General features: G+C 44.4%; 1 non-coding gene across 1 annotated transcript; it reads right to left on the bottom strand.

The window, feature by feature from the left end:
- Positions 1-2,517: 2,517 nt before the first annotated feature.
- On the bottom strand, positions 2,518-2,619 carry LOC129678359 (U6 spliceosomal RNA). The gene has a single exon (XR_008720355.1). It is a non-coding gene; the product is annotated as a U6 spliceosomal RNA (small nuclear RNA).
- Between the last annotated feature and the right edge of the window lie 14,491 nt (positions 2,620-17,110).

Raw genomic sequence — 17,110 nt, 5'->3', positions numbered from 1 at the left:
CATGGTTAGTCTATATAAATAAATAAGAGTTTTGTGTTTTTACCACCTTGCCAAACTATTGAGTAATTTGAGCATGGATTTTTTAAAAGTGTCTATGTATGTATATCATTTATGAAAATGACGTTGTTTGCTCCTTTCAATCCTTGTACCTGTCATTACTTACTCTTCGCTTATTGTGCAGGCTTAGAATATTTAATACAATATTGAACAATGTATTAAACAATGTTAAAGGGAATTTTTGTATTTTCCCTAATTTTAAAAGTGATATTTTCATTTAAAATTATATTTTTAGGAACCGTGGGAAAAAAATGCTTGTCGTGTAGGCATGTAAACCTAAGTTCACTCTCCAGAACCCATGTTAAAAAAAGCTGAAATATGAAATAGTGTGGCTATAGCCTCAGTGCCGGGAAGGAGACAGTAGGACCCAGGGGCTCCTTGGCCAACTAGTCTAGCTGAGACGGCAGGCTTCCAGTTCAGGAAGAAAAAGAAAGAAGTAGAGACACCATTGAGAAAAGACGCCCTGACCTCAATGCCTAGGCTTTGCAAGAGTGAACACACAGAGACAGAGACAAAGACACAGACAGAGACAGAGAGAGCATGCGTGCACGCACACAGAGAGAGAGAGAGACAGGGAGAGATAGAGACAGAGAAAGAGACAGAGAGAGAGCATGCACACACACACACACAGAGACAGGGAGAGAGCATGCGAGCACAAACACACACACACACAGGGAGAGAGAGAGAGACAGAGAGCGAGCATGCACACACACATACACACACACACACACACAGAGCATGCACACACACATAACCACAGAGAAACAAACAAACAAATGACAAGTTATATAACTTTTTGGTAATTATCCTTTACCAGGCCAAGAAATTTCTCTTTGATTTTTAATTTCATAGGAGTTTTGGTTTTTTGTTTCTGTTTTTGTTTTTTGTTTGTTTGTTGTTGTTGTTTTTTTGCTGTTGTTTTTTATTTTGTTTTCTTTTTGTTGTTTGTTTTCACGATGGAGTTTCTCTGTGTGTAGCCCTGGCTGCCCTGGATCTTGATTTGTAGACCAGGCTAGCCGAGAACTCACAGAAATCTGATTGCCTTTGTCTCCCACTGCTGGGAATAAAGGCATGTGTCACCACGCCCAGCTTATTTTTTCGTTTTAAAATGCGTAATGTATTAATAAATTTTTATTCTACATCTGTTGAAAGGATTACTTTGTTTCCATCTTTAATGCATTTTTTGGGTAACTTATATTTATGGATTTTCTAGTACCAATTCTGCATTCTTAGGATTGGATACAAGTTAGTCATGCTGTATTTTTTTTTTTACACGTTGGATTCTATTTGCTAACATTTTATTTAGAAAATTTATAGGGCTGGAGAGATACCTCGGCAGTTAGGAGCACTGGCTGCTCTTCCAGAGGACCTGTGTTCAGTTCCCAGCACCCACATGGCAGCTCACAGCTGTCTGTAACTCCAGTTCCAGGGGACCCGACACCCTCACACAGACATACATGCAGGCAAAAAATGAATGCACATAAAATAAATAAAAATAAATAAGTGTAAAGGGAAAAAAGCCCATTAGAAATTTTACATCCTAGCTGGGTATGGTGGCTCACGCCTGTAATCCCAGGACTTGGGGAAGCAGAGACAGGTGGATCTCTGTGAGTTTGAGACCAAACTGGTCTACAAGTGAATTCAGGACAGCCAAGGCTACAGAGACACCCTGTTTAAAAAACAAAATTGTTTTTTATATCCTGTTCCTAAATTTGATTGCCTCTCTTGGTTCAGTGTCAAAGCCGAACTGCCCCACAGATGGTTCTCAAGTTTTACACTTGTAACATTTGGTAAAAGCTGTGCATGCGCAGATAGATACATTTTGAATTGCATTAACATATTTTTTCTAATTTTAATTTTTTAAAAAAGTATACATTCTATTTTAAAATATAAGTCAACTGTGTTGTTTATATCACTTTTTTCTTGTTAACGAACAACTTTGTTCGTTAACCCACCCTTTTCTGCTCAGGGTTATGAGATTTTTGTTTTAGTGGTTTCAGATTAAACCTTGGTTCTGTGACCTTTTCCTTTTTCAACGTTTTTCTAACTTGCTAATCTCTGCTCTTATGATTATTAGTTCCTCGCTGCCTTGAGCTGTTCTGTGTTTGAATTATTAGCAGACGCTCAACTGCGTTCATTTTCTGTTATACTTCTCAAAAGCTCATTTTTATCCTTATTCCTGAAACTGTTTCTCTTTTGTTTTGTTTTGTTTGTTCGTTCACTTGCTTGCTTGCTTGGTTTTTCTGAGCAGGGTTTCCAAGGCCAGCATCAAACTTGGTACACAACCAAGAATGACAGGTGCACACACACACATACACACACACACACACACACACACACACACACACACACACACCTGCTTTTTATTCTACAGGTTTTCAAATGTCCATGTCTTTATAGCACAATCAGTTCTGCATTTTTAAATTTAACGTCAACTTTTCTTTTGACCGTGCTTTGCTGTCTAGTTTTAACTTCTTCATGGATTTCTGTGTCATCCTTGCGCAGGGGCCGCGCTGATCTCTGCATTGCTCCAGTCTTAGCGCCTGCGCTGCCGAAGGGAGCATTACTTTTAACTCCTTTAATCTCTTAACGGCTAAGAATATCCCACGGAAAGTCTGGATTGTTGTTGAGTTTGTAAAGGCTGGATTCGGGTGTTTTTTTTTTAATACAGGAGGGCTAGGGGTTGAGGAGTATGGGAGCAGTCATCTGAGGGGGAGGGAGTGCAAACCTGTCCAGCCACGATGGAGGTCGGTGTGGTGGTCCCTCGGGAAGCTGAGGACCCAGCTCTACCACTCTAGAGCATATCCCCGCAGGACGATGCATCCTATTATGGAGATACTTGCTCAACCATGCTCACAGCTGCTCTATTCATAATAGCCATAAACTGAGAACAGACTAGATATCCGTCTATGGATGAATGAATAAAGAAAATGTGGTAATTTACACAGTGGAATATTACTCAGCTGTTTTAAAGAATGCAATTCAAAGGTGAATAGATAAAAGAAAGCTAAAAGAAATTACCCTAAGTAAGATAACCTATATCCCCCAAAGACCAAAGGGGTAAATATTTGCTTATATGTGGCTGTTGTTAAGTCTTCAGTAAGTAGGCTACAATCTGTATAACCACAGAGGTTAATTACAGAATAATGGACTCGGGGGGAGGGTTAGAAGGATCTCCCTGGGTAGGGGAAATAGACCCATTACGGATGGATGGGGTGGGCTGGGAATGGAGTGGGAAGCGCAAACAGGGAGGAGGGGGGAAAAGGCGGGAAAGAGGGAGGCACAGCTAAAGCCAAGGGCCATCTGAGGGGCTCCTGTGGAAACCCAACACGGTAGAAGCTTCTTAAAATAGATACATATATGAAAGAATTCTAAATGGATCAGCAAGCAACAGGGGAGACAAAGCCCAAAGGAGACACCTCTCACCACCACATGAGAGCTTCAGGGCCGGGAACAGCTTCTGTGTTTATTATCTCCAACTGATAAGCCCTTGCTAAGGAAAAATTGGTTTTCCCACCAGGGGTCTCAGTGTGTGTACAAACCACACTTAAGGGCGGCCCCTGCACAAAACGAACTCAACGATATTTTTGGAGGACTTTTTGTTTGTTTTGTTTCCTGGTGCTTTGTCTGTTATTAGACAGACAAATCTAAAAGTGAGCTGTTAGACTCCAGGGTATTTTTACATTGCTGGTAGGGGACAAATTTTATTTCCATTATTTGTTTGTGCATGTGTGTACATGCTCATGTGTCTACACGTGTGTGTGGAGGCCACAGTGTGATGTCAGGTGAGCTCACTGACTTAGTCCAGAGCGTCTCAGCTGCCCTCCTGTTCTCCTTCGTCTACGTCTGATTGCAGGTATGTGCCATCACACCTGGCCTTCAGAGAAAGATGATTTATTTTATTTTTTAGTTATGTGTATGTGTGTATTGTCCATGTAAGTCTGTGCACATGTGAGCGCAGATGCCTTTGGGTCCAGGAGAGGACACCAGAGCGCCTGGAGCCGGAGTGACCGGCAGTTGTAACCATCCAGCATGGATGCTGTCTGTCCCTTACAAGGTGATAACACAACTTTTTACTTTAAAACAAAAACTTCTCACCTGCTCCTCTGGCCAGTGAGCCTTTATATGACTTATATACAATCCAACCACAGGAATGTTTTTGTTTTGTTTTGTGTTTGTGTTTGTTTTCCCAACAGTCCCTAAATTACTTGGAGTGGAGTTAGTCCCAAAATAACATTTAGCCAGAAAGATTGTCTGATGTGACTACTGTCCATTTCACTGAAGGAGTTCACAAACAACACAGAATCACTTTGGGCTTGAAGGCAACCGCCCAGGCTCTCACGGCTCTTCCCCTCAAGTGGTCAGTTACCCTAGCCACAGCACTGATATTATCTGTCGGTCCGTGTTCACCGGGACTCACCGGGAGCGCGTGGGAGCAGGGAAAGCTTGGAACCCTGGCAAACGTGGGGCCAGTCCACAGAGCCCGGTGAAGAGACGGGGTAATGGTCGGCCGGAACACTGTTTCACCTTTAAGGTCATGCGCTTTCTCCACGGGGTTACAGCACCCCGACTGAGCGCGCTTTCTGTATCTGGAAAGTAGCCCCCGAGCCCTCCAGACTGATGCGCAGAGCTCACACAGCACTCACGTTGTTTCTGTGAAGAGTTATTCCACTGTTCATTCCCTCTAGACAATGGCCTGGCCCCGTGTCATGGGGCCAGCCTCACATCCCCTTCTCTAGGAAGGGATTCCTCGTGGTCTGGATCACTGTCCTGCACATTTGCTGGACATTCACCTCGGTTGTTTTTAAAGACGATTCTGTTTTTATTGTGGGTGTCTGTGATGCCACACCGTGCAGGTGCTTGTGGCGTCCAGGGGTGAGCGTCAAATTTCCAAGAGATAGTAACAGACAGTTGTAATCTGGTGTGGGCACAGAGAATCAAACCTGGGTCCTCAGGAAGAGCTGCCAGTGCTCTTAACCGCTCTTCCTCCAACCAACCTCTGTCACCATAAGACTTAACTGCTGGTTCTCAACCTTCCTAACACTGTGACCCTTTAAAACAGCGCCTCATGGCGTGGTCACCTCAACCATAACATTATTTTTGTTGCTACTTCATACTGTCACTTTGCTACTGTTATGAATTAGAGTGTAAATATAGGTGATTTTTTTTTGATGGTCTTAGGTGACTCCTGTGAAAGGGTCATTTGACCATGAAAGGAGTCATTATCCACCGGTTGAGAAACACTTTTTTTGGAGGGGGTAAGACAGGGTTTTTCTGTATACCCTTGGCTGACCTGGAGCTCACTCTGTAGACCAGGCTGGCCTCAAACTCACAGAGATCCGCTTGCCTCTGCCTCCCAAGTGCTGGGATTAAAGGCGTGCACCACCGCCAACCAATGAAAAGCACTTCTTTTTAACAGGAGCTATGAAATTGTGCCAGACATGTCATCTAGAATTGAGTCGGGATGCCTTCTTTGCCACTGGGCAGGAAGAGTCATTTTCATCTTAACTGCCGCTTTTGGATTGCTCTCAGCACCACATAAAGAACTTCAAGACTCTGAGAAGTGGCAGCCACGACGGGTTTCGGTGCCTACCAGATGCACTGAAGAGGGGTGTTGTTCTTCTAGGCACAATCGAAGCCTTTCATCTGGGGCTCAAAATCTTTCAGTCTTTCCTAAACCTAACTGTCAACTGCCTTTCTTGTGCAAACCCAAAACACACCCTTCATGCCGAATCCGGACCGTAATCTGATCTGTGCAATGTCGACTTCTTTAGAGATGTGGCTCAACAGTCCCTTTTATAGAATCTCAACACTGTTACCTTGAAGCCCTCCCTCCATCCCACCACTCCCGTAAAGAACAGAAGACCTGCATGAGAAAGTTTCTTTCTCATGCATTTCAGCTCTCCCTTCTCCAAGCCTCCTCACAGCCCTATGAGCCTCTTTCTACTTGCTTGTAGCTCTGTACTTTTTCTCCCGGTGAGCTGGTCTGAGCTCATTGAGCCTGAGACCAGACGTTCCTTCTCTGGCCCCCATGCCCCATCACCATTTGGACCTTTTACAAGAGGCTTCGATCAAGAGCCGCAGTCACTGTTCTCAAGTGGATTTAGTGGAAGTTGGTGTAGGGAGTTGTAGCTCATCTGGACTTGAACTTGAAAGCAATCTTTCCTTCCTTCCTTCCTTCCTTCCTTCCTTCCTTCCTTCCTTCCTTCCTTCCCTCCCTCCCTCCCTCCCTCATTTCTTTCTTTCTTTCTTTCTGTTTTTAAATACAGGGTTTCTCTGTGTAGCCCTGGCTATCCTGGAACTCACTCAGGCTGGCATCTAATTCACGGAGATCAGCCTACCTCTGCCTCCTGAGTGCTGGGGTTAAAGGAATGCATCACCACGGCCTAACTGAAAGCAATGTTTCTTAAACCTTTCTGGTCTTAAATGCAGGCTGTTAAAGACAGGTTTCTAGAAGGCCAGGGTCCTGCAAAGATCCCTGAGGAAGAAAGGTGGACACATCTTAAGGCTGTGTCTGTTGACTCTCTGGAACAGACAGGTGAGTGCTGGCCTGAGTAGCAGGTTAACATCCATGGTGACTGGGTCTGGGGCGTTAGCCCAGGCAAGGATCCCAGGCCTGCAGTATCTGGTCTCTCACCCCTCTACATATGGCTTTTTCTTTATTTGCTCCATTTCTTTTTACATTTTTCTTCTTTTAATAATATTTTTATTTTTAAGATTATAATAAAATTATGTCATTTCCCCTTTCTTTTTCCTTAAAATCATACTATGTATACCCCCTTTCTCTCTTTCAAATTCATGGCCTCTTTTTTTTTTTTATTAATTAATGCTCTTATGAGTGTATATATTTTCTTAAATATATAAATATAACTTTCTTAGTCCATATAATATTACTTATATGTGTGTGTTTTCCAGGCTGACCATTTAGGATTGGATAACTGATAAGTGTGCTTTTCCCTGGGGAAGGCTATTTTTCCAGCTCTCAGCATTTCTTAGTCTCTGAAGTTCTTTGTCTAGGTTTGAGGCCTCGTTAGCACATTTACTGATGTTGTTCTTGTTCAGGTCATGCTTAGGCAGCAATTCTCAGAGACACAGTCTCACAATTTACCTGTTCCTCTGGCTCTTACTGTCTTTCTGCAATGATCCATGAGCCCTGAATGGGATTATTGCTTTTTTGGCTTTGTTTCCTGCATAGTTTGGGACCAAGCCCTTGACCATGCTAGGCAAACACTCTATCATTGAGGCATGCCTTGTTTCTAAGTCATTGTTTCTACCTACTGCATAATATTTCTTGACATGCAATTTCTGCCTCATAGTAAGATCTGCTCTTACTCCCAGTTCCTCACTCTGACAAGCACTTCAGGAAAGAAAGAAGAAGGAAGAAGAAAGAGGAGGAAAAAGGAGGAGGAAGAGGAGGAGGAAAAAGATGGAAGAAGGAGGAGGAGGAAGAGGAGGAAGAAGAAGAAAAAAGGAGGAGGAGGAAAAAGGAGAAGGAGAAGGAGGAGAAAAAAGAAGGAGGAGAAGGAGGAAGAGGAGGAAGAAGGAAGAAGAAAGAGGGAGAGGAGGAGGAGGCAGCATAATGAGTTTTTTCCTTGGAACCTAGATCTTCTTTCTCATTTATTATTATTTATTTAGTGAAATTTCCATAAACAAGTATGGTTAAAGAAAGATCTAAATCCTATGCTTTCCAAACAGTTGTTGGATAACAACCTTGAGACATAGTTGTTTTTCTTACCAAGGATGGAAATAGCACAACACAGCACTCGTCTGAAGCAATCTCAGCTGACTTGTAACAAGGCTTGTGAAAGGCTCTGGCTTATCTGGAAACACCCTGAAGACAATCCTGATTCAAAAACAAAACAAAGTGTTGCATCAAGCGGGCTCTCCCCTGAGTGCTCCTAGCAGCGGTCCAGCCCGAATGAACCAGGCGCAGTTTGGAGGCGTCCGTGCACTTCTGTGGAAGCCGGCTGCCACGCGGGCAATGCAGGTATTATTTGAGGCTGAGCCAGGCCCAGGCTCCAGCCACTTCTGGCTGGCCTCAGTCTGCTGCCTGAAGGTGGACTGCAGAATCTCTGATGTATTGCCAGGGGGGTCACTGGAGGGCTGTGTTTTTGCTCAAAGGCGCTGTCACTCGCTTGTCTCCGCTCGTAAGTCATAGCTCTGAAATGCAGGTACTGGCAAACACGACTCCAGCTGCCCAGGGCTTTTTATGACAAGTCCCTCAGATCTTCTGCCATCTGTCTAATAATATATGGGGAAGTGTGTGTGTGTGTGTGTGTGTGTGTGTGTGTGTGTGTGTGTGTTGAAATACTAAGCCCAGCACCAGCACTGGAATCTAAATAAACCGAGACGCTTTGTCAGAAAGTCATAGTTACAGCTCCACACAGCAGAGCCCTGCTTCCAAGGGAACATCTTTATGGGCCTGGCTGGGGGAATTTCCATTGGTTAACACTACAAATGGCAGGATGGCAGAAAACAACTTCAGATCCTGTGTGCAGAGGGTGTCACTTGTGCCAGATCCTGATCTCCCCTTTGCTCAGCCCAGGGCTCTACCTATGCTGCCTAGAGAAGGCATCTTCCTTTAATTGGCGAGTCAAAAGGACCGAAACCCGGGGCATTTGCAAACGTGTCCTCCTCCCCTATAGAGACACTCTATGTGCTGTGGCCCTATGGGCCTGGGGGGTGTTATACTATTGCATTTAAGCCTCGGTGACCATCCCAGTGAATTTCTCGGTGGTGGGAAACACATACAAGTTTATAGAACTTATTCTTTGAGATTCTCACACATGCATACAATGTGTCTTGGTCATATTCACTCCCTATCCCTTTCTCCAATCCCCCCCCAACACATCTCCGACTTAATTCCTTTTTATTGTTTGTGATAACCCACTGAGTCCTGTTACTGCTGCCTATGTGTACATGAGTGTGGGGCCATCCACGGGATCCTGGGAGTCCTGCTAGTAGCCTCCCCGAGAGAAAAGGGACTCTCCCCTCCCCCAGCAGCCATCAGTGGCCGATAACTATTTGACAATCATGTCGTATACACCTGTAAATGCTTAGCATTCATCCTAGGGTCTGGCCTCTCAGCTTTTGACACAGAGGAACCTCTGCAATCCCTAGAGGCAGAGTTCAATCTGCACCAAGTATTCAAAAGGAGGCTGCCCTGCAGGTGGACAGGTGTTTCCTAGCACAGGTGAGTCAGGCCTGGGAGTGGGAACCAGGCAGTTTCTGGTTCTCAGGAGACCATACTTCTCAACATGTACAGGCCAAGAGGGGAACTGTCCTCTTCCTTTGTCTTCCAGTGTTTGACTAAAATGTCGACTTTTCTGTGTCTGTAGGCAGATCATAGAGCCAAATGCTTTCTTATGCCAACTTTGCTCAGACTGCAAGCAATGCACAGGCACAGCTTCTCACTTTCCTAGAGAAATCATCCACAAGCTGAGAGATGCTTCAAACACATCAACACTGGATTGCTGTGAACAGTGAGATATATTTTCTCTTTTTTTCTTGTTACATAACATTTTTACTTTAAAAAAATGACATGCCTTGAGGCTGGAGAGATGGCTCAGGAGTGAAGAGTATGGACTGCTCGCTTTAACAGAGGAACTGGTTTCCATTCCCAGCACCCGCATGGCATTCCACAGTTGTCTAGCTGCAGGGGACCCAGTGCCCTCTCTGGTCTCCACAGGCACCAGGCACCCACGTGGGTACAGACAGATATAATTTTCTAAAAAGGACGCATCTTAACAGAATTGCTAAGAAAATGACACGCGTTTCCCTCGGCGCACCACCGACCTAGCTCCCATCTGGGCTGGTTAGAGTCTTTCCCTCCAATGTCTCGGCTTGGACCTGGAGAGACAGGCTCACGTCAGGGGCTACACAGGCAGAAGGTGGGAAACGCTGTTGCTTAGGAAGAGCTGTCCTGGTCTGTGGAGAAAACCTGGGTGCCCAGGAAGACTACAAATCAAACACACACCAGTACAGGGAATCCGGACTCAGCCAGGCAACACCAGTACAGGGAACTGGACTCAGCCAGGCAACGTCTCTCCTTGCCTCACTCGTGATTAATCTGGGAGGCTAATTAAGCATCCACTATGTGCTACGGCCAGAAGCTGTAGCAAATGCTAAGTATGTAAGGGCGTAAAGACGTACTCACTGAGGATGGAGAGGTGGCTCAGCAGTTAAGAGTACTGTGTGTACACAGCAAGTTCCCAGACCTCTCAAAAAACAAGAGTGCTTCATTTACTGTGCTGGAGAGATGGCTCAGAGGTTAGGAGCACCTGCTGCTCTTCCAGAGGACTCCGGCTCAATTCCCAGCACCCACATGGCAGCTCACAAGGGCTCTGGAAGTTCCAGGGCATTTGACACCCTCACAGATATACATAGAATAAACATATCTTTAAAAAAAAAAAGAAAACCGTAAGAAAATATTTTTCAAAAAGGCCTGTAGATTGCAAAAGAAGAAAGTGATCTGTCCCCCTGCTTGAAGAAGACATTATTTACACAGATCTAATGAGTGACCCAACAGGTTGAAAGATGTGATATCACTATAAACAAATTAATTTTCTCTCCATATACTTTTAGAAACGAATATTAGGTATCAAAATTTATAAGGTATTGTTCACTAATAGCTTGAGACAGTGTGAATAGTCAGGGTTAAATCTCACACAATTCATCCAACTCCTATGCCCTATAAAGCCTTAGATGCCAGGTGTGGTGGCACAGGCAAGTATTTCTAGAAGAAGCAGGTGGATCTCTGTGAGTTCAAGGCCAGCCTTGTCTACATAGTGAGTTTAGTTCCAGGCTAGTCAGAGCTACTCAGTGAGACCCTGTGTCAAAAACTTGTAAAACGCTGATGAAAAATAAAACTATACAACACTTTAAAAGTTGGAAGGTGTGTTCAGAAATCAGAAGACTCAATATTTCACAGATGTTGGTTCTCCTGAAATTTCTCTATTGATTCAATTAATGTCAATCAAAATTATAGCAAGCTTTTAAAAATAAAAATTGTCAGGATGTGGCGGATATAGCTCAGTGGTAGTGAGTTTGCTTAACATCTGTGAAGGCCTGAGTTTCATTCCCAGGACCAAACTACATAATACACACATATGAAGTCTCTTTTGCCACAAAAGATACCATGGCATAGGTTCTTGGAATTAAGTCATAGACATCTTTTTTTGTTGGCCATTATTCATCTTATGACATCTTATGAAGGACTTGTAGAGAATGAGTAGAAAACTATCAAACTCAGCAGTAACTCACACGCGCGCACACACACACACGCACATGAAAGAGGAGGTAGACTATTTTAATAAATTTAAGGTATACAGATGACAAAACAAATGCAAAACATAAAAAAGTAGTTACCTGCCGTGACCTCCAGCTTTAGGATTGAGCTGACTGGGGCAGTGGGGAATGAGGCCTTCCTACCTCACACCAAACACCATGCTGAGTCATCTCTCCAGCCTCTACGTTCTTTGTCTTGATTGTACTAGTAACACCACATGTCAAAATACATCAAATTTTATACTTTAAGTGGGTGTGGGTAGTTGCGTATTAATTATACTTCCACAAAGCTGTTTTTTGTTTGTCTTGTGGTACTGGGGACTGAAACCAAGATCTTGCACATGGTAGGCAAACATTCTAGTACTGAGCTACGTCCACAGACCCCAGGGTCTCATATGTAGCCAAGGCTAGCTTCGAATTCATGAGCCTCCTGCATCAGCCTCCAAAGGCTTATAGGTGTATACCACCATGCCTGACACACACACACACACACACACACACTAAGTCTGCTTCTGCATATGACTTAGAAGGCTTTGATTATTCACTGATGTGTCAAGAGCAAGTTGCCTGTGTCGCTGTCATCAAGCTCTTAGGTGATTTCCAGAGGGCATGCTTCCAGAGGAAGCATTTAATCTGCTTACCTATCTCAACTCAGTTGTAATGAATTTGTCCCCCTATATTTTTTAACATGTGAAATACCTTTTACCCTGGTACACTCCTCTTCTATCCAGCTACTTGTGAAAGAAAGAAAATTAACATTCACCTGTGCTGTGGCCCTGGAGATGGTAAAGAACACGATAAGCCAAAGACAAATGTAGTCCAGCTCAATAAAGAAAGACCAAGGACCACTGGTGTACAATAGCGTCAGTCTGGCTTTGTGTCATGAACTAGATTCCTTCTTCCTTCAAGAATAGTGTTTTAAATACTCTAAGCCCGGGGCTGGGGAACTCGCTTAGCAGTTAGCTGAACTTACTGCTCTCACAAAGGACCTGGAACTCAGCAACTTTATCCCGTACACCAGAAGCAAGGAGGCAGATTAGCCGGTCTCGGCGGGGGTCTTTGGAGGGTGCGCAGTCTCAAGCCACAGGCATCGGGAGCAGAGAGCTGCCGTCGGCACCTTGTGCCCACATTGCTCAGCCGAAGGTCCGCTGTTCATCAGCGTCCACACTTGGAGCAGTTGCTGTCACTCCTCTGAGCCTGTCCCCAGGGGCCTACCACCCCGTGGGGCCCTACCACCCCGTGGGGCCCTACCACCCGGTGGGGCCTTACCACACCAGGGGCCCTTACCACCCCGTGGGCCCTTACCACCTCAGGGGCCCTACCACCCCAGGGGCCCTTACCACCCCGTGGGCCCTTACCACCCCAGGGGCCCTTACCACCCCGTGGGGCCCTTACCACCCCGTGGGGCTGAGGCTCTGGTGGCCTCCACACGGCTCTGCTCAGGCAACAGTGCACATTTGCTCAGGCCCACATCCACTCCCCACAACCAGAGAGTTGGACAAGAGGTCATGTCCTCTGAGTGTCTGTCACTTAAAAAGTCTATGTGTCATCATGCATCTCAGTGGAAGTGATGTTTGTTTGGTTTTTCTATAGACTAAGAGAGAAACTCCTTTTGCTTTATTCTTTTAAATTGATTTTCGCTGGGGCTGTGAGAAAGTAACAGTGTTTTCATGGCAAGGGCTTTGTATTGTATTTTAAATAAGGAGAAAAATGGCACCCCAATATTAAGCAAGTGAGTATTGTCAAAAAGAGCGTGTTTGAAAAATTACATAGATAACCTCAGAAAAAAAAATTTATCCTGTCAGGAAAAAGAAGCTCTCCACCTTAAGTATAGCATATAAGTTCACTGAAGGTCATCTCTGTTATAAAATAAGATAATACAAGTTACAGCTAATTCATAGGACACTAAATGCAGAAGGCAGTCTGCTCATTATACTTATGACCGAGAATTTATCAGAATGACAGCTGGCACATTAACATGCTTTCTCAGAGACATGCAGTTAATAGCTTCAGTGTTCTGTCCATGAAGCACACAGTACACATTTGGCCTACAGGTAAAGTCTAGCTCCTGATAAATTTGGAACATTAGAGATCTTGACTGTACAATATTTTTCAAATACTTCATGTAGGATTCATTTTCTTTTCCTCATGTGATGGCTCTGAAACCCTAACAAGAGAAGATGACTATCAATAAACAATACCTGTGTTTGATGTCATGGGAAGACAGCCACTCATATACATACATGCACACACACACACACACACACACACACACACAGAAATACTTAACTGAACATCTGTTATCTTCTCTTAAATTTGGGTGTAGTCACAAAAACACTAAGGACACAGCAATTACAAAGTGTTGACAATCAGACTCAGACTTGGTGAACATTTTAAGTGTCCAAATGTTTGTAAACTTCAAACATGAAATATAAAATCACAAGATGTCTAAGGAAGGCTCGCTTATGGAATGCAATCTTAATTTAGGTGGGTTAATTTCACGCCTCATGAAAACCCGTGCTGCTAGGATGAATGCTGCCCTCACTGTCACCTCGGGGAAGCCAGGCTTTGCGGTACCCACCCTCTTCAGCTGGAGAGGTTGTGCAGCCGGAGTTTAACCAGCCAAGCTGCACACCTCGGCACGCCTCAGGTGGTCCTTTATCTTTCTAAAATAGAGTATGCGGGGATTTCGAGGCATTTGTTCAGGTATGACCAGAAGTTTATCTGTGCGCTGAAATACCCCAGTAGGTGATCTGAGGAACTTGTGGTTGTCTTTGAACGGAAAACAGACACCTGTGCTCCTATTTCTACAAATATTTGCTGAAATTACTGTTGCGACACAGTTTCTGGCGACAAACAGGACATTCTCTCCCTTAAAGGAGATGCCGCCGAGCAAGAGATACACAAATATTTTCATCTCAAGTAACCAAACGATAAGGCTTTGCGTAAAGGAAAGATTTTTGTAGCTTCCCTTTCACTGAGCAATTTGGAGTATGCCTGCAAATACTGAGAACTTACTAGATAATAACCAGAGATAGGGGATTCTGTCGGTGCCATCTCAAAAGCTATGTTAGGCATGTGCAGGTGAAGATCTGGCTGTGGAGAGGTCAGGTCGAATGTCTTTCAGTGAGACAGGTATGTTCTTAAAGCACAAACATAGGAAACACCAACACACTTTACGGGGATTGGCAACAGCAGTGTGTGCCAGGGCAGAAGGAAAACATTGCTATCCAGAAATTTAATGTGTTTAGCAGATAGTTTTTATATCTACAGATAAAATCCTATCTTTTGCCTAATTAGGCCAAACAACAGTTTCCCCCAATTTAGGATGTATAATGATAAGTTTTAATATTCCAGTCCCTTGAGAACCCATGGCAGATGACCCTTTGTCTTGGCAACATTAAAGACTTCAGCCTCTCAACACAATGGAATCAATTATAGTAATTAATTTTAAAGAAATGTGAAACTAGACAAAAATGTAGCCATAAAAATAATTAAAGCTGGGTGGTGGCGGCACACGCCTTTAATCCCATAGCTCAGGTGGCAGAGGCACCCAGATCTCTGTGCGTTTGAGGCCAGCCCTGGCTACAGAGCTAGTAGTTCCAGGACAGCCAAGACTATACAGAGAAACGCTGTCTCTAAAAAGAGTACTACAACAACACCAACAAATTATATATATATATATATATATATATATAGGTTCTTTACCAATCGTGTGTGTGTGTGTACATATATATATATATATATATATATATATATACATATATATATATATAGGTTCTTTACCAATCGTGTGTATATATATATACAAGCGAAAAAAATTGTGGACTTTAAGCTTGGCAATGGAAATAATTCACATAAAACAGAGGAGAAAGAAGAAGGATGTGACTAGAATATCAGTCAAGTGTAGGTAGAAGTCAAGCTGTTCCACACGATAGAAATTCCAACTGCCCTTCTCCCCTAAAAAACAATGCTGGCTGAAGAGGAAACAGAAATCTTATTTCAAAACAAAACAAAACAAGATTTCCTAAAATTTAAAACAATAATTTTAATTAAATAAAAATTATTTACATTTGGTGGAAACTGAAAACTGAGAGTCAAGAAGCTCGCCCAAACCCAAGCAGCATGCGTGCAGGAAACCACAAAAAGACACATGCTCCAGCTTGCTTGCCTGTCCCTGTGATAAGCATCATGACCAAAAGCAACTCGGGGAGGGAGGCGTGTTTTCATCGTATGCGCTCAGTTCATCGTTGAGGGAGGTCAGGGCATGCTCAGGGCAGGGCCTGGAGGTGAGCAATGAAGCAGAAGCCATGGAGGATCGCTGCTCACTGGCTTGCACTCTCACCCCTTAGCTCCTTTTCTTCTTGCCCAGGTCCACCGCCTAGGAGTGGCAGCGCCCACCGTGGGCTAGGCCCACCTGTGTCAATAGGCAATCAAGAAAACACCGCGGCTGAGAAGCCCTTTGTGAGTTGAAGGTAGGGATGGCCAAGAGTCCCCCCAAACATTACAGCTATTGCTATTGCTAACCTGGGGAGGAAAGGGTTTTCTCCTCACACGTGTGCAGTTCGTCACTGAGAGAGGCCGGTTACACTTGGTTGTCCCGCAGAGGTGAGTGCTAAGTGCCTATTACTGAAGACACACGTGCCTCAGACACAGGACGCAGAGGCCGGTGAGCTGGAGCTGACTCGAATGCTTCCTTCCTGAGGACTGGTTTTCATGGTACCAGAAGGCATTACGCCAGCTTGCAAAGGAGGGAAGGAGCCATCAACGGTCCTTCCTTGCTCTGGCACTGAGGAACCGCAGCAGCCCGCACGGCCGCATGCTTACCCTGGCAGGACTCAGCACCTCTAGGACTTAAGACTCTTCAACAAGAAGGAAATCATGCCTACCCACTCCCTAGGGCTGGCGAAGCCATGGATCATGGATCTTGGAGGGGAACCTGCAGCTCTCACTCGGCTAAACCAGCATAATCCTTACCTACATTCTAAATATTTGCCCTTAGACCCACAGAAAAGTGGGTCCATCTCACCCCTCATCCAGGAAACTTCTCTTTGCCTCAGACAGAGAGCATTACAGAAGACCACAAACAATTAAAATGTAGGGTTGAGGAGTGCAGGCCCAGCGGATCATCTACGGAACAACTCTTGAAGCTAAGGTTCAGGTATCCTTGTGGAAGAGGTGAATGGAGTTATTGAAAGAGCCACAGAATCGGGAGTTTACACAGTTTACACAGACATGGTGTAACGCTAGCATTGTCAGAAGCTAAATATGTTAAGCCTCACCGAGGTGACTGCCTACACACGACCTAAACAGGGACAGCAACACTAGACATGCTAAAGCAGACAAGGAAAGGCCCACAGGAAGGACCTCAAGCCTCCACAGAGAACCGCAGTTAGGAAGGAATGCTGACTGTGGGAGGAAGGATCTTCCCCAGGAAAGAACACCCAGTATCCAACACCGAATGCTCAGCCTAAAAACACATATGCAGGTGACATTAAAGGAACTGAGCATGTAGTATGTATGTATTTAGGAAAGAGTGTATGCGTGCGTGTGTGTGTGTGTGTGTGTGTGTGTACACATAGCAATTAATGCAAAAAGTAGCTATGGCTTTGAAAGAGAGCGAGGATAGTGACATTTTGACGGAGGGGAAGGAGGAAATGCTATAATTATAATCCCCAAAAAAAAACATTTAAAGAAAGGAAGGAAGAGAAGGAAGGAAGGAAGGAAGGAAGGAAGGAAGGAAGGAAGGAAGGAAGGAAGGAAGGAA

This window comes from Psammomys obesus, unplaced genomic scaffold, assembly GCF_907164565.1.
Source record: "Psammomys obesus unplaced genomic scaffold, mPsaObe1.curated_primary_1811, whole genome shotgun sequence".
Classification (NCBI taxonomy): Eukaryota; Metazoa; Chordata; class Mammalia; order Rodentia; family Muridae; genus Psammomys; species Psammomys obesus.
This window is presented reverse-complemented; position numbering and strand designations above follow the sequence as displayed.